The following is a 22839-nucleotide window of genomic DNA, read 5'->3' as shown; positions in this document are numbered from 1 at the left end:
TTTGTTCACAAGTAGAGCCCATCTGACGGCATACAGAGCACTGCCAGACAAAGACCACGCTGTATTATCCATGATCGTTCCGCCAATCGCCTTTGGCTGCACCCTGATTGCATCTTATTATTGAGCTTGGATTGTGTTAACAGCAGAGCAAGTGTGCTGGGAATTATTATTATTATTATTATTACGTACAAAAATGACCCAGGGAATTTAATAGACCTAGGGGTCAGCAACCGTTTTGAAACTTAGATCCTCCAGTGTATTATGAAACAGAAATAAAACATTCACATTGTGATAGGCTAGTGATGATAACCACATCACCGCCGCCGTCTGGTGTTTTCTCACCCTGTCTTACCCTGATAGGCCGCTCAATGACTTGGTGCTTTTACTGTCCCTGTTGACATCACTGTGAAAATTGATACCAGAGGGTACAACGAACAGCTTGTGTTTGGTAAAACCACCAGCACCCCGTATTTCTGCTCTGATGCTCATATTAGGGAGTGGAAGAAACTAGATTTGCTCTTTAACAATTCATACATACATGTATAGCTCATGTTATTCATTTTTTTGTTGATTCCAGCAATACAAAAGCAGTGAACAGGAAGAGTCCATTGAAAAATGATGCCATGGAGGATTTTCTGTATTCTCACATCATGCTTTTCCGGTGATTTGCTTGTTGTGGGCTGTTTAGTTTGCCATTCTGTGGAGGACTGAGTGTGACAGAAGTGGCGGAGTCAAGCTGCTTGTATAAAGCTCTGAGTTCTTTTACTTCCTCCAGCACGTCACGAGCCTGTCCCCAAGTGGACGCCGCCTCCTCCAGAAGCCTCTCCGCCTCCATCCGCTGACCTTCCGGGCTGGAGCTCTTCCCAGCCGGCGAGCCCTTCCCCTTGCCCCTGCGCCCGCACCTCCGTCAGCAGTTCTTGAGTTCTTCTAGCTTCTGGGTGATGAGATCCTGTAGCTGGCTGATGGGCTGCACGGGTGCTGAGGTTGAGCAGTGAGGGAGGGCTCGTGTCTCACAGTGCGTGAGGATCTCATCCATGGAAGCACAGCGGTTCTTTTCAGATGTGGGCATTTTTTTGCGGAGCTGCGGCGTCCTATGGTTCTCCAACCAGTCAAAGGCACTCTCGCTTTTCCTCGGCAGACTCTGGGATTTTCCAGAGGTCTCATTACAGGTTGAAAGCTTTGAGGTGTCTGTGATGGAGCGCTGGGTATCTGGGGGAATGCTGAGAAGCAGCTTTATCGATGGTATCCTCATGAGAGTCCCCGACCCTGGATGGAAGGGGATGTCTTCTTCCTGGATGAGGTCAAGTGTCAGCATGCCATCCGAGTTTGTGGTAGAAGCCTAAAAAGTGTGATGAGGTTTTAGACCAAAAATTTTTCTGCAGTGTAAATGTCGGCAAAAAATCTTAAAGTGTGCTTTAAAAAAAAGGGCTCAACAATAAGGATGTAAAATTATCCACCTGACCAACATAGATGAGGTAACTAAAATTTCAACACTGAATTGTCATGGTAGCATTACTAAAAATGGGTTTAAAAATTACAAACTTGAGTAGCGGACTTGCCTGACCTAGAAAGAAGAAACATACTTTTTGTATTATTGGGCCATAAATTGTCTTAAAACTAAAAGTATGAAGGAGAAAGTATTTTATCAGTAAAACTGATAAACTAGTTTTTAAGGGAATGTATTTTATCAGTAAAATCTAATACTACATGCTTTGTTACTGTAAAGGACTGTTTCAAATGTATCATTCCAGTCTTCAGCCATGAGGTGCCCGCGGGTGGGCAGACGGCGAGTGTGGGGTATCTTAGCTCTGTCACGCGTCGGATGGCCAACAAGCTGTCCTCTTCTACTGTCACCTAAAGGGGTCGGACAAAGAGTGCTGGAATGAAAGCCCAACTGAAAAAAATCAGTAACATGGAAACTAGCAGCAGCTACATGTTTCACGCAAGCCTGCAGGAGGAGAGCTGGTATATTGAGTGACTAATCAATGGGTCTGTTTATTATTAATATGTGATGTACAAATAATGACACAAGCAGTTCGGCAGAGCGGATGAATGTCTGAGTTCTGAAGGAGGAGGGAATAATCTGAGAATTTATTAAACTGAATCAAGTGTGTCAGCACAGCCTGTTGTTTACAAGTAAACTTATACTGTAAATAGGGCTGTCACGATATTAGATTTTTCATATCACGGTTATTGTGGCCATAAGAATTCACAATATCGATGTATCGTGATATCTATTGAAAACATGGGGGGAAGAGAGATCAGTCAAATTATTTTTTACTTTGTTTATTGAGTTTTTCTTTTTCACCCAATGAACACAATACTGATAAACGCAGGGCACAAGACTCTGGCTTTCTCCGTCTTCTTTGAAGCTCCTATGAAATAAACAGAGAGAAAATACTGTCAAGTTCAACAGTATGATGAATAAATATTAATGGTAAGACTTTACAATAAGATGTCATTTAACATTAACATTAATGTATTAACTAACATGAATGAACAATGAACAATACATTTATTATACAATTTATTAATCTTTGTTAATGTTAATAAAAATAGAGTCGTTCATTGTTCATGTTAGTCCATAGTGCATTAATGTTTACAAACACAACATGTGATTTTAATAATGCATTAGTAAATGCTGAAATTAACATGAACTAAGATTAAAAAATGCTGTGGAAATATTGTTCATTATTATTTGTTATTTATATATGTTAACTAATGTAATTAACTAATGTTAACTAATGAACCTTATTGAAGAATGACAGCAGATGCATGGCAGAGTTTTAATGTAGCAATTGTGGTCACTCAGTTTTTCAAGATCAGTTTTAATCGTGTAACTGTTAATAGATTTGAACAAAGAAATAAAGTGTTACTATGCACAGGCCATATTGATTGCAAATAAAAAAATAAGACGAGTAAAGAAAATGCAGTACTTTTAAAATAATCACCTTTACTTAAATATATGAACACAGAAAACCGCTGTTAACAGGTCAATGTAACGTTTCCCATTCTATGATTAGTAAAATAATGTCAACTTACTCTGACAAACACGGCTCTCCTCGAGTAGCTGCGAGCGTTGCGTCTTCTTGTGTGTCAGGTGTCAGCGTTAAGGCACAATACTGCACCTGGGAGCTCAACCAGGTACTGGCTATGGAGTATTTACATGTGGTGTTATCATAAGAGAACTGTTCATTTTAAACATTGCGGTTATCGCAAATAACGGTATATCGTCACAAACTAAATTAACACGATATTGATAATTGTTGCTTTGAATATCATGGTTATCTTCAATACCGGTATATTGCGACACCCCTAGCTGTAAATGCTACATTCCTAGACTTGAGATGGCTTTTGTATGCTGGCCAGGAGTGTATGGCTAATCTTACTGTGTTTGGTCGGTGGTTTATTGGAATAAGGGAGGGGTTGTAAACAACAAAACAAAATATTGGTTTAGAATATTACTTTCTGTATTTTTTTTTTTTTTTTGACAAATTGATTTAACTGTGTTAAATAGAATTTAATTTATTAATGGTGTTTGCTGAGGCAATCTGTTCTAATCTCTTCTAAATGTTAAAATGTCATATGTTACCCGTATTGCTTTGTTTGTGCTACAGTCAGGAATGATCTACTACTAAGAAAGCACCTAGTTAACCTTTAGATTAGAACACTATACCAACCATCTAGCAAAACCATGGTGACTGCTTCCTGTACCATATCCCCTACCCTACTTGTGGTGGTGAGTTTCAGACAAGTAAGCTGATAATATGTAAAGATCTAGTATGTATTTGTACATGGTGTTGTTTGTGGCTAGTGAATGCATATATTTTTCAGTTTTTAGTCACTAAACCTGCCTACACATTTCTGATCCTTGTAACATGCAGCAGTGCTAGGCAACAGATAAGGAGCACATTGACAAACTATAATTTGCAAGACCAAAACCATGCAGATCAGAAAAAGTATATGGTTGATATTGATTCTTAAAATGCCATGATCATTCGTTCTCTGTCACTTCCACAACCGTTCAAAATAATTGCAGCATGCCTGTTGACATTAGTGAAATAATCCCAAATTAATCATTATAGAATCACATAAAAATCAAATAGAATTAAAGTTAGATCTTTGTGGACAGAAACTTTCGAAACTGCTTTGTGGAGTTCTTGTCTACTGAGAGTTATTTTTGGAAAGACATTTCTTCAGCTGAACAGCAGTACTGTATCTAATCTATTGAACATACTGTATTGAACATTTCTGTATTTCCTGTTGGAACTGAAATATGGCACTTCCCTGACTAAGGTCTAGTGGAATTGAATTGACTTTGAATCAATACCTAGCCTTAAAAAAAAAAAAATGCAAATGCAAAAGACCTTTTTTGATATTTGTTCTTCTTTAGCAATATTAAATTAATGATTTGATCCATATTTGAAGACTAAGTTTTATCATTTGTTAATATTTTTAAATAAAAGAGTGTCTTCGATATCATTTTAGGTTTTGTCATAGTATTGAGAATTGTGAAGCTGTATAAGTATTTGAATGAACTACTGAAATGTTGGTATCGTGACAACCCTAGAAAGAACAATGTGACAGTACCATTCTCTCATTTTAAACTGATATACTGAATAGCTATAAAAACAGTCTAGTAAGCTTCAATTGAAGATTTCACAACATAACCAGATGTTATCGAGTACTGACGCGTCTGTTTCCTCTCCTGTTGAGTGGTATGAGCGATCTTGACTATTTAACTCGATGTGGGGTATGAATCACACCACAATGACATGCGAAAAGGAAAGCACATGGTCTCTCTGGTTTATTTAAATAAATATCAAGTACATTGGGTGTGCTGTGTCCGTAGTCAGCCTGCTTGAAATGCCTGTGTGCATGTTAACGGTTTCAAACAATGACCTGGTCCCCACGACATGTCAAGTGTTTATCTGGAGGACTCAGACAGCACGGACGGTTAGGCCAGATTAAATCTTGTTCGTTATCAGTAGCTGAAGGTGTAGATACGCTCTGATCTGGCTGCTTTAAACACTGAAAGTTGTGACTGTCATCTATTTTTTGGTGGAGTGATTCATTTTCTCCCACTGTGTGCTGAGCATGATTATAGACCCGCTTTAAATTGAGCAAATTCCTTCGCAAACAAACTGTGAAAAGATAAGGGAATCAGAGGGCAGGAAACTTTGTGATTAGAAGTTTTTATAAAGTGGCTTCTCCAAGGACCTGCAAATGACAATCTGCGTCCGTTTTTTTTACATTTCACATTTTTTGATGAAATTGGAGTGGTGCTTGCCTATGCTAATCACTGCTGGGGTGTTATGGGAGGTTGTTATGTGGTTGCTAAGTTTTCATTTTTTTAAAATGTTGCTATGCAGTTTCTAGGGTGTGTTGGATGGTTGCTAGGTGAATGCACACTGGCCCAAGTCAGAAAAACCCTCCAACCAACATGCTAGGATGTTGTGTGGTTGAAAAGGTATTTAGAGTGCTTTTAACAGATTACTATGTGTTTGCTAAGATGATTTGACCCTATATTCAGAAACATACTTAATGGAAGTGTCCAAAATATGACTGCCTGGTCAATACATTGCTAACTTGCAGTCTGGTTGTAAATAATTAATAGCAAGCAGCAGTGGTATATGCAAAAATATGGAAATGTCTAGCTTACCTCATCCAATATGCGATTCTTGGCCCTGGTGATGGCTGCATTTAAAGCATTGATCCATGACTCCTTCTCTTCTGGACTGACAGCCAAAAACACCAGATTTGGGACCTACATGTGGTGGATAAGAGATAATTTTAATATAGTGTGCTGTTTGAAACATTCATTTATCCAAGTACATCCATATAAGCCAGTGCAGGTTATAGAGCAAACACAGTGTGATGTATGACCAGCGTTGCCCTGAACCCTGCTGGCTTTTCATTTTAAGCCTACACACGTGGTTAAAAGTCCTTCAGTCTTGAGCCAAGCATAAATGAGAAGGTACGGCCATAAGGCTCTGTCTATGGACAGCTGATGCAACAACAGAGGCAGAAACCACCATATTAGGCAAGAACACTGCAAGCCTTCCAAACACAGTCCTGCTGGAACCCTTCTGTTGATGCTGCAGCTGTGTAGATAAGACTCTGCTATGCGCCCTATGCTATGTATTTGTACTATTGTTGATGGAATCACTTTGACCATTAAAGGAGAGATATTGTGGGAAACAGAAAAAATGCCTTGTCAGTCTAATTACTGCAGTCTGTATTTAACTATTTGGGCTCAAAGCTATTTATTTTTTAAAGACATTAATACTGTTATTCAGTAAGAATGCATTCAGCTGATCAAAAGTGACAGCAAATACACGTGTAACGTTTATATAATTTTTTTTTTCAACTTTCTATTCATCAAAGAATTCTGGAAAAACAAATCATGGTTTCCAGTCCACAAAAAATACTAAACACCACAACTGTTTTCTACATTGATAATAATAAGCAATGCTTCTTGAACACCAAATCAGCTTATTAGAATCATTTTTGAAGGATCATGTGAAACTGAAGACTGGAGTTTTGTCCAGTGCAAAACTTGTACATGCTGGTGTGTGGTTGCTGAGGCATTGTGAGATTTTGAAGGTGTTCAAAAATGTTTTTAGTGTTGTTGCTAAGAGTTTTGGGTTGCTAGGGTGTTTTGGTTAGTAGCTTTGGTTAATTCAGTTTGGTGTCGGGAGGGGCAGCAAATGTCATTTAAAACAAATTGGGTGCAAGAAAACTTGACTAGCGCCCATAGGTGGATATCAAGGGGAAAAATATAATGTTAAAAATATGGTTTCTGTAAGGCTTTTGGATTCTTTAGTAATTAAAATTAGGTGCTAAATCGTTACTTAGGGAAGCATGTTTTTAAAGGTGCAAAAAAGAGGCAGGCAAGAGAAAAGCAGAAAGATGGTGATTTTTCTTGAGGTCATGTATTAGGGTGGCTCCCCTGTTGAGCTGCATGTGGAAAAGCTCTTGTATATGAGGCAGAGGGACTTATTAACCATGTAGTGCTGTGTTTCTGTGGGTTTAGGAGAGAGAGTTCCTGCTGCTAGGATTTTCCTAAGACCCTCTATGTTTGTTTCCTGTGGATTAACCCCTTGTCTCAGTGTTGGATTTTTAAAGGATGGTCAGACGTAACCCCTAATGTTTCGTCAGAAATCCTAAAAATGTGCTGTAGAGTCTAAGCAACCAGAAAGCTTTAAATCTACATATAACTAATGCAGACTCCTAAAAGGATTGATACTGGTTTTAAAAAAAAATGCATTTCTGGAGAGGTGACAATAATATTTTAAAACGTTTCATTTTCCACCAAACGGAATTGCAAAAATGATTTGTGTTTCTCTTTAGATTCCCCCATATTTTCACACAGTAAGTTGAGCCAGGAGATCAGAATAATTGATCCTGAATTTGTACTGATTTTTGATTGAGTGTGGGAAACAGAATGCCGAAATGCATTTTTGGAATTTTAGGAAGCAGAGTTAAAATTAATTGAATTTTTCTATTTTGTATTTTTTTAAATAGAAAAGCAAAGTTTGTCTTGACTTTGAATGCTGGCTTTGAAAAAAATCAAGCTCTGAAAAAATTCAAGAAGCCTTAATGTTTTTAGGTTTATGGATGGCTAGAGAGATATTTAACCTATAGCCCCTCTGCATTAACCCTCTGGAGTCTAAGGGTATATTTTGGGGCCTGGAGAAGTTTTTTTCATGCCCTGACCTTTGTGCTTTTTTCAGTTTCTTATAAATATCTAAATGGCTAAAATCTAATCTCACTGTAATCAGCACAAACTAGGCTATAATAATATGTGAGCAGCATGTATGTACAAGATTGTGTTTTTGAGAAAAAAAAAATGTTATGCGTGGTTAGTGAAAAACTAAAACATGTTAAGATCACTTGCAATAAGGCAATAAAACACATACAGAAAATTGGTTCCCAGGAATTTTGAGAACTGGAGCTTGTAGCCTCAGACTTTTTTTTTTCTAAATGATGTTAAAAAATCATCTTGTTTTACTCACTTACAGAAAACAATATATTGATTTAAAATTTTCTAAGACACTTTTTTGTTGGTAAAAGTCATATGCGAGTAGGCGTCAACTATCATGAATTCCCACCTGAGAAGACAAAGGCCTGCATAATGAGCTGCATAATGAGCCAATTCAGTCAGCTGTGTCACTGAGAGGGATGAGTTACAAGAAAGAATGGTGAGGACTAAATAATGTATATATTTTATGTTTGTAGTTTATTTAGAATATATTTAATTATCCCACAACATAATTTAATATTCACTTGTGAGTGCAGTTAAACGTTTATTAGGAAAAATCAAAGCTGACTTTCATGCAACTGAATTTTTTTGCAGGTCATTACTCCAGTCGACACCGAATCCTTCAGAACACATCCTTTAACAATCTTATTTTTCTACAAAAAAAACATTTATTGTTATTATTATCATTATTATTATCATTATTATTATCTTATTATTATTATTATTAATGTTGAAAGAGCTGAGAATATTTTTGTTTTTAGTTTTTTAGGGGGATTTAATTGAAGAACAGCAATGATATGTTACATTTTGTTTACGATTTACTATTTATTATGTATTTACCTCAAGCTTTTGATGGTATAGTAGTGGAAATATATTGGTTATTGAAACTTCATAATATTTCACTTGATTATACATTTAGTCAGGAATTATAGTTTGGACAAAAAGTCTTTGGGAAAAATCCTAACTAGTAAAATGTTTCAACACGTTTATGTGAAAACGAGTTACAAGTATAATAAATAAAGAAAAAGAAGTAACTTTACTCATGTTTAGATCTCTGCTGAATAAAGTGCTTCATTCTTTTTTCGAGGAAATCCAAATCTCAAATCCTCAACCACATCATCACATCTTTTTTGGGGTGAATTATGTCTTTATTCCTCTCATCGTGAAGCAAACATTCAAAATAATAAAACTTGAAGAACAGTTCTCGCTTGCGTTGTCTTCTGTTGTGTGGGCGTATTAAAAAGCCGCGCGCGTTCAGTTGAAACATTTGAATCTCAAAAGCGCGCTCGGGCGCGGGGGCGTGTCGCATTAGAAAGATAATGAAGGGAGACGTGAAAACGGACATCGAGTTGTTTTCCATATGGATTACTTTATCACAGAATATTTGTTTTTTCAGCAGCACTTTGTTTAGTTTAAAAGTAGACATTGTCAGCTTTCTATAGATATCTCTCTCATGTCCTTTTTCGTTGAGTATTCACTGAGTTACAGTTCCTTTTAATGAACGCATTTGTATCTGAAGATCAGCGCAGACAAGGCTGCAGACAGCACTCCTTGTTTTGTTATCTTTATTTTATAAGTGCACATGTTTTGTTGTTATTATGTCTGTATACAAAAAAAAGTAGACCCTTTACAGATTCGATTGATGTATGGCTCTTATCTGTACGATCAAAACTGAAAGTGTAATTTAAGTTTCTTTTCGGGGTTATCAGGAGAAAATAACCCCAAAATGCGTATACGCGTTAATCGACTCCCCCCCCCCCCAGAGGGTTAATTGGAGACAGTATTGACAAAAAAAAAATCAAATACTTCACCTTTAAGAAACAAGGAGCCTTAACACAATTGTTAAGATGTACTATTTGTCTTGTTCTAAATGGGATGAAGGATATTCGTGCGCCTGTGGTTGTAACTAGTGAAAGCAATAAGCTAATCACCATCTTACTGAAAGCCAATTTACTCAGATAGGATGACTACAGAGGTCGCTCCAAGTTTGTGCTTAGAGACCCGGAGTGGCCAACTATGGCTGGAGTACTATTTATTGTTAATATCGTCTTAGACTTGAGACTTAATGGCTGCGTTCAGACAGTCAGTGTTTGGTATTGAAAACAGTGTTTACAAACAGGTGTGACTCTTGAATTGTCCTGTTCAGATTACAGAAGTAGTTTGAATAATGTTTGTATGAACAAAAACCAGTCAAGAACCTTTTTTTATTATTTATTTTCTTATTATTTTCCGTTTGCTCTACTATGTTTTGAATGTATGAAGCGACACAGACTTTGAGTTGTGCAACAGGTGATCACTGTCTGTCTTACAGCATGACTATCACGCAAACTGACTAATGGAAGCATCCCAGCAGTGCTCTTGTTCTGACTTATACCTAAAGCTATTAGCTATTATCCTCTGCTGTGAAACCCCACTTCCTGTAGAAGACTGACCGTGTTGCCTGGCTGCCACGTGACACGGAGGAACGTCTGAAGCAGACAGCGTGAACTTGCTGTGATTCTTTTTGCTCCTGCTTTGGCCTTGCGAAGTTCTTCAGAATACCTCTCGTAGTCGGTGATGATCCACCACCTCCTGGATTTTCTTCTCATCTTTGACCTGTAGGGAAAGTACAGATTTGGTTTTATTACGGTGCTTTTTTTTAAATTGGTTTAAAATTGATCACACACATCTCAATATTTATGTATATGTTCTGAAATAACTTAAAGGGGTGATTTTAGTAATAAAATGTTTAATGTAATGACTAAAAATATGAATTAATACTAGTAATAGTTTATTTTTTATTTAAATTATTAATTATCATAATAGTTGTTGTTGTCATTATTTATTAAAATCATGAGATATAATACTTTTGTACTTTTATAATATAACAATAAGAATAATACATTTATAATTGTACATTTTTGAAAACGACTCTGATCCAAAACATGTTTCATAAGTCATTAAGAAATAAATATATTAGAGCTTTTATATATATATATGTATAATTTGCTTAATTATTCCAAACAAAGGCTAATTTAAAATGAGCGTTTTTTACTGCCCAGTGTGTCCAGAATTTTTCAGTTTTAGCCAGAATTGTCATTTTGGTGCATCACTACTCAAAAGTGCTTTCTACTACTCATCACTGGTCAAACATGGCAGAAGAGAACCTTTAAAAAACCCAGATTCCCAGTGAACACCATGGTCCTGATCACCTGCCAAATGTTTCATTAAGTCACATCAATTTCATTTTAGCGCTCTACTAAAAAAAAAAAAAAAGAAAAAAAGCTGTATATGCACGCAAGCACACATCTGGTTGTGTGGTCTGTACTACAGAGCCACTCTACAATGCAGTACTTAAGAGATTGGCATCACACACCAGTGCACAGTGGGGTGGTCACAACAGGAATGGCTGTACAAATAGTACATCTACTGTTTCCAGCAGTACAAAGGCAGCAATTAACTGGCAATCTGATCCAATCCTTTTATCCAGGAGAGGACAGTCAGAGGCACAGTACACAGTATTTTGCACTCAATACCGGACACTGAGACGAAAAATGCTGTTTAGTATGCTGTTATAAACTTATAATTGCACTATATAATAAATGAAAATGAGTCATTAAGTGAGGTAAAAATCATCTGAATTTAAAAAAAAGTGTGGATAGCACATTAAAGCTGTTAGATAGTTTATTTCACTGTCATTACTTGTAAAATGACCCTGATATATCTGACAACAGATTCTGGCACAGTTAAAGTAATCTGTAATCTGAAGAACATACAGAAAAAATACTTTTGAATGAATGTGAAACTACACCACTATCTTTTGTAGTTATGCTCTAATTAAGTGGTTGTATATGCATCGACAACATGTGCTCAATTTTGTATTTCATGAACATTTGAAACAGCCTTTTTAAAACAGAACTGGCAGAAGGCTCAAGCAACAAGCCAGTTTTCGCCTTAATTACCTTTTAACTGCAAATAAAGAGCATAATCTATATTTAATATTGTGTATACAAAAAAACTTTAAACAGACCAACATCTTGCAGAGGAGATGTCGGACACACACACACCATGGTGAATCTGTAAAATAGTTCAGAATAGTATCTTAAAACATCAAAAGAATGCTAGAGAAAATTGTTTGCCAAACCTTGTCTTTCAACAGAAACTGTGAAGGACAAAGAAGTACTGCTGTGATAGTTATTGCACAGTTTTTGGGGGGGGGGGGGGCCAGCTGCCTGATAATTTACTCAGTAATCAAGATACTTTCTGTGATCTAATACTAAAGCGGTAAACAATATTTTTTTTGTGTGTTGAGTTTCTACAGAAATGTTTCCAGGTTCAAAAAAACGTAAGCTCAACAAACAGCCAATCTGTGGCGTGTTGTTGGGTACCCCAGAATCAGCTTTTGACACAAATTGTATTTAACAGTATTGACACTTACGTTTGGAAGTCTATGGAGCGTGTTTCTCAAATACTGCCACAAAACTGCTGTTCACAAATGTTTCAGACTGAACGCAGAATATTCAATGAAAAAAAAAATGTCAGGAGAGAAAATCGTCTAAATCCAGAGAAAAGTGGATGATTAACAGCTTTACTGCTCAAATTAAGCAATTTTTTATACGAAGAAGTCAAAGTCTAAATGCTCTAATTTCTCCTTTTTCCTTGGACTGTTCCATTGTAATTTAGTGTAGTTTTATACACACACACACAGACACACACAACACACACACAAACACCACACATACATATATATAGTTAAATAAGTTTGGGGTCAGCAGCCCATTACTTCTGTCCTCTATGTCATATAAGTCAACAGTTATTTTTGACAGCAATGGGCAACAGTTTTAGAGCTTAACTTGTTTTAGTCTGGAAAAAAAAATCCGTTAAAACGTTTGCTGTGGTTTTTGTTCACATTAGTTCCTTGTTGCTCAAATGCAGTTTCCAGTGTGTAATTCGTATTCAACAAATCAACTGTAAATTATGGAGAATTTCCTGTTCAGGTGTCCTTGGTTTTCAGTACCTGAGGCCAGGTGAATCATTTAGAGACAAGGAGACATCGTTTCATCATGTTTTCACTGTCTTTCAAAATGGACACTGGTCAACTTTTCTGTATCAATGGAATTTGCACTATTCAAATTTATATTTGCTTTGCTCTAGTAAACCAACCGGTCTAGCTCATTTCAAAACGTCCATTTGGGTCACAAAGCTTTGCAGTTTGAAGGGTGTATGAGAGAAGCCAAATACCCTAAGAGGAACTTTGAAATGTAAATACTACCTCTGCAATGGTGTCCTATCACCCACAATTTAAACATCTTCATTGTCAAATTGTTAACCAGTTAAAGAGTCTGTGAATGATACAACTAATGGCGTTCTTTCCTGATGTGAAGGCTGCAAGAGACATCTATCTTGTAGGGTCAAATGCCAGCAAGTTTGCGGTTATTGCACGGTAGAGGGGAAGAAAGGGCGATCCGCTAAATGTAGGGTGTTGACAGTTATACAAACCATACTGAAAAAGGACATTTTTGACGGTGTGTTCCTCTCTAGACTTTCTAGCACAGTGGTTTTCAAACAGGTTGTGGGCTTTAACAAGTGGTGATATGGGAAGCGTGTTTTTTGGCCTTCCTGCATAGCATTTTGCTAACAGAAGGCTGCACGACTCATGACAAAAAATCTAGGGATGGGTTGATATTCCCTTGAAATTGTAAAAAAACAAAAAAAAAAGTTGTGGTGAAAAAAAAATTATTAATACAGAAATGGCTCACAATTTACATTGAAATAAGTGTTTTAGGGGGGACCGAATTTTTGAAGCAACCCGTCATAGCCATAATTTTGTATGAAATCAACAGCTGAAACACAAGCTGACAAACAGGGGAGGGGAGGAGGGGGGGGGAAGGTGGGAGGGGGGGGGGGGGGGGGGGGGATTGCTTTTCTATAGGTAGTGAGCCGCACATGTTAACTATGAGCACTGGTGGGGGGATTGGTTTCTTCTCGTTTAAAAAAGAATTTTAAAAAAGTAAATAAAAATGCATGGTATTCTAATGTTATACTAAAACTAAAATAAAACAAGACTTGAAAAACCTTAAGATAACCCATAGAAAGAAAAAACCACAAGGCACTACATAATAAACGTGTGAAATGAAGACTTTGAACAGTATTAATTGCAGTTTCTTTGAACAATTGAATAATTGTGGCACAGTCCGTAAATTGTAATCACGATTAGAAATTTGATTAACTGTGCAGGACCCTACATTTTGCTGTATTATAACTTTGCACGATCACGTTTATTGTTTCCTAACCCAGTTTAGTTGTCATGGTGTATTGGGCATCTGAACCAAAAACAGACCTGCAGCCATGTTTGTGTCCATGACAACAGCTAAGTTAAGAACCCACTGTTGTAGAGTTTTAATAACTCATTTCAGTTCAAAGCAACTTTCCTCAGTTCGCGCTTCCTGATGCTATTCTTCAAATTCTTTCAAACAATTTGCAAATTGCAGTAATAATCATCTGGCAAAGCGTGTGACCAAGATCACCTTTGGAGATACTTTTGCAGAACTGAAGAAAACACCTAAAGAAACCAGACAGAGAAGAAATGGTTGATGACTATACAAGGTCACGGCAACCTCTGTTGATCTCGCTTTCTCCAGCAAGTGAGTCACAGCTGTGCCAAGCCCTGACGTTGTGAAAATGATTCACACCATGGGCAATTTCAGTTTGCTCTTTCGGGTTGAATGTTAATGTGGTGTGGAACGGGACTTGCAGACCCCCTCACCCAAGAGAACGAATGCTGGGCGAGCTTGTAAAAGTAAAAATTCACTACGTCTTTCCCTAGGTAGTATTTGGATACATTGTATGACATATAATATATACAATAAAAGTCTGTAGACACTGTTACTTTTACTAATAACACTGCTATGATCTCATTTTATGACATTTTCCCATTTGTTACGCAATTCAACGATCTGCAGATCATCGTTTACTGAGACATGCAATACATATGTACCAATATGAACAAGTTATCTGGAAGTGAGGCTATAAAATAGGAATGCATAACTAATTCAAGCACTTGACTGATAATGATGTGAAAAAAATAGAAGTGAAATAATGGATCGGTGGTTCATATGAAAACTGACAAACCTACATTTAATTTGTTACATTCAAGCTGCTTGCCAATTATAATTTTCCCAAACACTACATTCATTAGCCGCCCTCACCAAGCACAACTTGCACAGAAAATTTAGTTTATTACCTTGGTTGCTTTTTGTTTAAGTTGGCAACCGCCCATTGAGAAATCTCATTGGTCCAAAATTGCTCCTGCATAAAAAAAACAAAAAAAAACAAAAGAAAAGAAAAAAAAAAAAAGAACTTGAATTGGCTGTTTGTTGTGGTTTGTCTTGGGTTTTTATTTGCTTTCATGACATTTATTTCATAGGCATATACATAGGCTTTATTTCCACACTGGATCCAAATGCAAATCAAAGACAGTGACAGCAATTTTGAAAAGTGGAGCAGAGTAGTGTGTCCGAATTGACAGTATTCATAAAACAGTAGGAACAAGTCCTACTGACATGTGACTTTTTCTGGAAAGATCCCTGGGGGTGGGGGAAAAAATTGTACATCCAATGGACACTATAACTATCGATCCCCACAAAGGCTACGTGACAAGGAGTTGTGGAATGGCAGTGAAGAGACACAACCGAGTTCTGGCAGTGACAACATGACAAATTGTACCTAGTGTCTAGTTACTACCCACGGTTTCATACTGTATAGTAACATACTTTTTTAACAGTCGCTTAAATAAGATACTTAGTTCAAAAAAAGAACCAGCAGCAATGCTGTTTCCGTTTTAGGTTTTCAATACTGATTGTGGAATTGCCCAAATGGAAGGACTATGATTTCCAATGCTGTTTCAGATGGCATCATTTTAGAAAGGCAAAACCAGATGAGCAAAGGGGTAAAAGAACATCGAAAGAAGAAGTAATCCAGAGCCTAGCACAGGTTGGTGGCCATTAGACCAATGTCTACCCGGCGATACGATACTTATCACGATCAGTAGTTAGGATAGGGCTGATACTTGCCGATAAACTGTAGATCAAGGGGCGATAGTATTGGGATAAATTTCTTATTTTAGGAATGCAGGATATTTTTAAGGAAAGCTGTCATTAAGAACACAGACAGACCACCAAAATGCAAACCATAGCACTAAATAAATAAATCAAATTATTTAACCAGCATTTTGCAATAATCGGGTCAGCAAATGTAACCTTCAAGTTTTAGTGGGAAAACATTTGTTTGTGTCAGTTTTGAGTACAGTGGGGGGAAATAAAGAGTGCTTGCGCGATCCTTCAGGTCTAATGTATCATATGGTATGAACTGTATTTTAGAAAAAGACCCATTAATATGTTTAGATCCTGCTTAAAAGGTTTCACAGTGTTTAAGTTTTTTTTTTTTTTACAATTTGTAACATACAATGTCATAACATTTTTGATCTGAACAAAATAATTACATCGGCGTAAGAGGCCATGTGAAAAAATAATGCGTACGGATGCCTACCATACAAAACCAAAACAATGTAAAACACAAAATAAATAACAGATTTCACAGGGGTTTTTCAGTTTGTATTATAATGTTCCGGCTGGAATTCACAGAGACACAGTGACCGCGCGCACGCGTCCGCCAACTACACAAACCCCGTCCAACGTAGAGAAAGCTGCACCCATGGTGACCCTATACCACTCCGCTGCTCCCCAACGCGAGCCTCTTCATACGGACGCAGCAATCGTCGTTTTTTGAAATCGTACTTCGCCAAACAACTGCGTCTGCGATACTCATGTGTATCGATCTTTATGCATTATGCACCCCTACTGGGGAACTATCCACTTATTTTGCAAGTTTCGCACTGCCGGAGTGTGGGTTAATTTAGTTTCGGACGGGTGCCTTTTTGCGGAACGCGATATTAGCTCCTACTGCAGAGCAGGGTTCGGACCGAGCACAACTGTACTACCTATTCCGTAAGATACATGGATTGGCCACGTGTATGGAAAATACCCTCCCCACCAGGAAATTTAAACGGCATGTAAAACATGCTGATAACTATGGTTGTGTCAACTTATTTTGCTAGTAGGGCTAACAGCGATAGTATTGACAGACCGCTGAAGTGCCGGCGCGCTTAGATAAGCAAGAAAGTAGCAATAATCAGTGTCGTATGTGAGTGTTCTTAGGCTGCCTTTCTGTTCTTTCGCCACTCGCTTGTGATAAACGTGATACGTCGACATTCCAGTCCATTATTGTGAAACCCGTGAGACACAACAAAAACACTGCTCCGATCACAGCGTCCTCCATCCTCATGTTATTAATGTTGTTGTTCTTTGTTTCTGTTGTTGAACGCTGCGGACAAATGACGTCGCTGTCGACCGGCAGTTCATTTTATAGTATGTAGTTTCGGTTGGAATGCTTTTAATGGTACTGGGAAATAGTTTGCTCAAAATCTTCCCAGTACTTTAGTACTGTACATTTAGTTCTGGAACTAAAGCGGTGCGAAAGGCCCTACTTTCAAAGTAGATGAAGACCAGAGCTTCCTTATTTGGGATTGAGAGGGCAAGAAGACGACACAGACAGCTCTTATCTCCTTCTACTTTCATGTTGAAGTTCTGGTAGATGCCATTTAGGGACAAAAAAGACAAGAAACTACAACTGATTAAATTTAGATTCAAGCATTCGTGAGAGAGCAATGTACTAGATTAAGTGTGTGAATGTGAAGACAGTCCTGGCCGAGTGGGAAAAAGTTTTCCTTCTGTCTCTGGACTCTCCCTACATCTGCCACATCAGCGGCCAGGAATCTGACCCAGAACAACACTCCCATGACATCTGCTCCTGTGAGCTGTTCTGGAAGAGTTTTACAGGACACATTCTCAGTTTACTGCCACCCTACAGTCTACTATCATCTGACTCAAATATGTCAATTTGATTTAAGTAGAATCACATACAATGAATGGCCAGTGGGTTATCAGTGGTGCTTGCTATTGCCAATGCTTATACTTTAGCCCTTAACTCTACAGATACTTTTAAATTGTGCACTTTGTTAAGGAAAGGTGTGCTTATACTTTCCAAAGCAATTTATACCTGGTAGATAATGGTATTTTTGGCAAAAATAGTCTACAATTAATCCTTTTTGATGCTTTTCTGGCACTGTTGAAGCTTGAAAGCTTTAGTTCCTATTCACTGAAACTGCAGTCAGCACAATTTTTTAAATATTCTCCTTTTGTGTTTCTGCAGAAGGAAGTCATGTGCGTTTAGAACTATATCAAGGTGAGTAAATGATGACATCATTTTAATTTTGGGGTGAACTGTCCGTTTAATTCCTAGTGTAAGAAAAACTTTTAAAAAAGAATCTGTAAAGTTTAAGCCCAGATACCTGATGGTATATATGTTGTAGAAACTACATTTAACCCCTCAAGCTAGGACCACTATGTAAATACGGATCATTTTGGCATTCATCTATTAGGAAACATGATACCAAAACAACAGCATCGGATCATTAAAATCTGTTTGTCTGTCTAGACAGCTGGAGAAAAACATCTAGACGACAGCATGATGAAACCTCAGTCTGTTAAGCACTAAAAGGGTCAATCCTCCCTCTGAGCTGTGAGCCAGAGCCCATATGCTGCCTCGGCATTGTTTGATCTGATGCTGAGCACAGCAAACAGTCTTCTGCGTGACCATGACTCAACCTCAATCCTGCTTTCCTTCCCTTCGTCCTCCCACACTGCAGTAAATCAGACTCGCTCCTGAATAAAGGCCCTTTATTTTCCTGTTCCTTCATGCATACTGAACTTGTTTAACCTCTCTTTAAACCTTCACTTTATCCTGAAGTGAAGGGAACCACAATGTCACGCACATGCTTGACAGTATGTGTTGCATTGGACTTGGAAATGACAGTCCGCCAAGTGAATGTTTACATGTTTATCTCATCATGTTCGGCCTTTTAGCACATCCGGCTCCACTTCCAGAACAATGTCTGCAACTGAATAAAGGTGTTAACACTGTTAGACAGCTCTGTGTGCCACAGCAAGCCTGACCTGAGCAGAGCAGGATAAAAAGGTTTATTTATTCATTGAGTTTTTTTGTGTGTCAAAAGTCCAAACTGCAGTTTTTTTCATACAATGAAGAAGAATAATGAGTTGTATGGACTACTTTTATAATGTTTTATGAAGCTCCTTTTTGGAGATTGACAGTCCATGGTTCTCATCGACTTTCATTCTCTTAAACTTTCCCATGAAGAAAAAGTCATGTGGGTTTTGAAAGGCATGACATGAGTAAATGATGACAGAATTTTTATTTTTGGCTTAACTTATTTATTTTTGGCTGTCATCATTTACACACATCATGTCTTTTGAAACCCATAACTATGTGTAATCAGGGCAATAAATATTGCATATGTTACGCGTAAGATAAACCGCATTGCTTAATTTTTTTTTTTTTTAAATGAATTGTCATTTACCCATTATACACATGAAGTTGTGTAATAAGTAATCAGAAAACACCAACAGTTTTTTTTTTTTAGTTTGAGTGATGGGTTTCCACATGCCTCCTGAATTTTAATGCATGTTTATCTGCATCAGATGGTAATCTTAAATTGCAGTGTGGATTGTGCTTTCTTTTACTTTCTGTAGTTTTGTTATGGTTTTCAAAGATGAGGGCATGTCACATCCCATCTATGCTTTTACACTACTGGAACACATTTCTTCCTTTCTCTGAAAGCAGTACTAAATATGATTGTAAGCATGTTACACAAGTAGCATCTCATCAATCAAATGATTATGTGGAGAAAAGCATTAAGAGAAAAAAGGTTTTGTCCAAAACTAACCTCTCTTTCAGAAATGTAGAGTTGCTCTCCTTTCAGTATAACGAATCTGCTTTTCCAAATTTCCCTGAAAATTCCTTTGCCACAGAACTTGCGAATCCAGCCAGTTTTGTCAGGCTGCATGGGCTGTTGATTGGCGTCCTGAGGGACCTGAAAAAACAGAGACATGCCAGTGGGACTTCAGGTTTCAAGTTGGTTATGATCTAATTGTCTGTGTTTCAAAGCCTAAACAGCATTTCTAGGCCTTTGTAGGTCTATGATGCGCAATATGCTGTCTAGGAAGGCAGTTCACTAGGTTTTGAGACACAATCGTAGTCTCTTGAGTGGGGGAGACTTTCTTAAAGACCATGACTTTGTCATGCAGATCATATCACATTCCTAACACTTACACACTTTTCTCACACAGCACATCCACATACACACCCCGGTGTTTCCTCAACATTGGGATCTTGCAGTCTGAACTGAGTGTGATAAAAAAAGACTGTGTACATGCAAAATAATAGTAAGAAAAAAACTATTTCTATTATGCTGATCTCACAGACAGAGTGATTAATATCCAGAATCTGTTTATTATTCAGAAAAAGACTTTTACTCCACTATTTATGCATGCAATCAGCATATTCTATATGAAAAATGCAAATTCTTCGCCTTTTAGTCTTGACAGGAAATATTGGAAGTACCATTTATAATGCTTTTTATTCATTTTGGACAGTAATTTAATCGTCTCATCAATAATGCATGTTAAGTGTTCAGTTTGTAGTCCCAGAAGATAAATTAGATTTTTTTTAAACCATGCTTTCCCATGAGAGTTTCCTTTTGGGTTTTTAGAATTTATGTTTTCGATGTATTAATATTTGTTAGAAAATGTGTATATGAAATTATAGTCTGAATTAAAAAGAATTTTCAAAATTCAGTTTGATTTAGGCCTAATCATATGACAGCAGTCTTATTCCGTTATCTAGAAACTGTAATAATGGCTTCTGGTTATAGCACTCGGGTTTTGTTTATTTTTCATGTAATATGAAAATAAATCAGGGCAAACTTTTTCAGTTGTACCTTGACGTTACTCGTGTGAATAAAACTATAAAATAAAGTCAGCATTAGGCTACTCCTTTCATCATTTTGAGCCTGGTCAACTACTCCCAAAAAAGGGCGTGCGAAATAATATCATGTCGACTTAAACATTTACAGATAGAATAAAATAGTTATAATGCATGTACTGCATTGGTGCGTTGGAAATGTTTTAGTAAACTGAAGTGTATATGCTGTAGTGTTCATACTTCATAATGCACGAAGGCTCGCGGCGCTCCTCGCTGACAATAGAGTGGACTCGATGTCTTACCCGCTTTGTTGAACCGTTCTTCTTCATGACTCAATAAAACGGGTCTTCCCGACTCTCCCTCCGTTAAATCCAGATCCTTTCGTGCCACAATGTGTTGTCTACAAAGAAAGACAATCCTGGAGTGAAACGCTACACTCATAGAAAGCTCGGTGTTGAATGAGGCGCTCCCCCGTTTGTTTCTTACGCCTCCTCTTGTCTATTTACTTCCATTCAGTGTCCTCCAGATCCGCGCAGATTATCATCCAGTGGCGTTTTCTTTGTGGTCACGCAAACAGATCTAAGAAATGTGCTCTCTAGGGCAGCAGATAAGTCTGTGCTGGTGCTATCATCATTATTATCGTGTTGTAAGGATTGATGTCCTGCCCTCATGTGTGTCTCTTGTGGAGTTCAGTGAGCTGGAGAACTAAAGGCTTTATGGTCCCCTCTCTCTTTGTCCTCCACAGCTCCACCTATGGACACCACAATGATGTCATTGGAAAGACAGAGGGGGGGACTTGCTGTACTAAAAGGAATGTGCAGTATTTGCTATCATTTTACATTGTCTAACAGTATTTGCCTATATTATTAGCTAAAATATTATAATATAGCATTATATGATAATATTATTGTAAAAATATGAATAATGTGCAATTAAAATTAATTACAGTAAGTAAATGTAGTTCAACAACAGTGTCAAAAAATATTTTTTTTTATTAGGGAGCAATATTTGCCCCCTGGATTTGTAGAATTAATTGACATAAAATGTACAACACATTGTGGTTTATGATTAAAATAAATTCTCAGTAGGGTTGGTACACAGCAGTAGGCTATAATTTGATGTATGGATAATGAATGGCTAGTTTTCAAGCTAGTTTTGTTCTGTTTTCAGAGTCAAGTCAAGTCACCTTTATTTATATAGCGCTTTTAACAATACAGATTGTGTCAAAGCAACTGAACAACATTAATTAGGAAAATAGTGTGTCAATAATGCAAAATGACAATAGTAAACACAATTTTTTTCAGTTAAAGGCAGTTCATCATTGAATTCAGTGATGTTATCATCCAGCTCAGTTCAGTTTAAATAGTATCTTTGCAATCATTTGCAATCAAGTCAACAATATCGCTGGAAATGAGGTGTCCCCAACTAAGCAAGCCAGAGGTGACAGCGACAAGGAACCAAAACTCCATCGGTGACAGAATGGAGAAAAAACCTTGGGAGAAACCTGGCTCAGTTGGGGGGCCAGTTCTCCTCTGGCCAGACGAAACCAGCAGTTCAATTCCAGGCTGCAGCAAAGTCAGATTGTGCAGAGGACTCAGCTGGTTCCTGTGGTCTTGTCACGGTGGTCGTCTGAGACAAGTCTTTACAGGGACTCTGGGGTTCATCTAGTTCATCTAGTTGACCTGTCTTTCAGGGCTGTAGAGGTCCTTTCTAGGTGCTGATCCACCATCTGGGCTGAATACGTACTGGATCCAGGTGACTGCAGTGACCATCTCACCTGGATACAGGCTGGATCTGGTGGCTACGGTGACCTCGGAATAAGAGAGAAACAGACTAATATTAGCGTAGATGCCATTCTTCTGACGATGTAGCAAATACATCGGGTGTTATGGGAAATGTGCCAGGTTCCAGTTGACCTAATTAATGCAGCCTAAAAATCCTTTAATGGATTTGGATATTAGAAGTGTATTAGTGTGTTATGTGTAAACCAGGTTAAAGAGATTGGTCTTTAATCTAGATTTAAACTGCAAGAGTGTGTTTGCCTCCTGAACAATGTTAGGAAGGTTATTCCAGAGTTTGGGCGCTAAATACCCAGAGATATTTAGCAGTAACATTTAGTAGTGCTGTGAAATATAAATTAACTAGTTTTATAAGTCAAATACTATTTAGTATGACTGAATCAACTTTACTGTATTCGG

At 37.6% G+C, this 22839-nt stretch overlaps 1 pseudogene; it reads right to left on the bottom strand.

Moving 5' to 3' along the window:
- Positions 1 to 588: 588 nt before the first annotated feature.
- Positions 589 to 21359, bottom strand: LOC122148024 (annotated as a pseudogene).
- Positions 21360 to 22839: the final 1480 nt, after the last annotated feature.

This window comes from Cyprinus carpio, chromosome A16 (genome assembly GCF_018340385.1).
Source record: "Cyprinus carpio isolate SPL01 chromosome A16, ASM1834038v1, whole genome shotgun sequence".
Taxonomy (NCBI): domain Eukaryota; kingdom Metazoa; phylum Chordata; class Actinopteri; order Cypriniformes; family Cyprinidae; genus Cyprinus; species Cyprinus carpio.
Note: the sequence above shows the minus strand (reverse complement) of the source record. Positions and strands in the feature narration are given on the sequence as shown.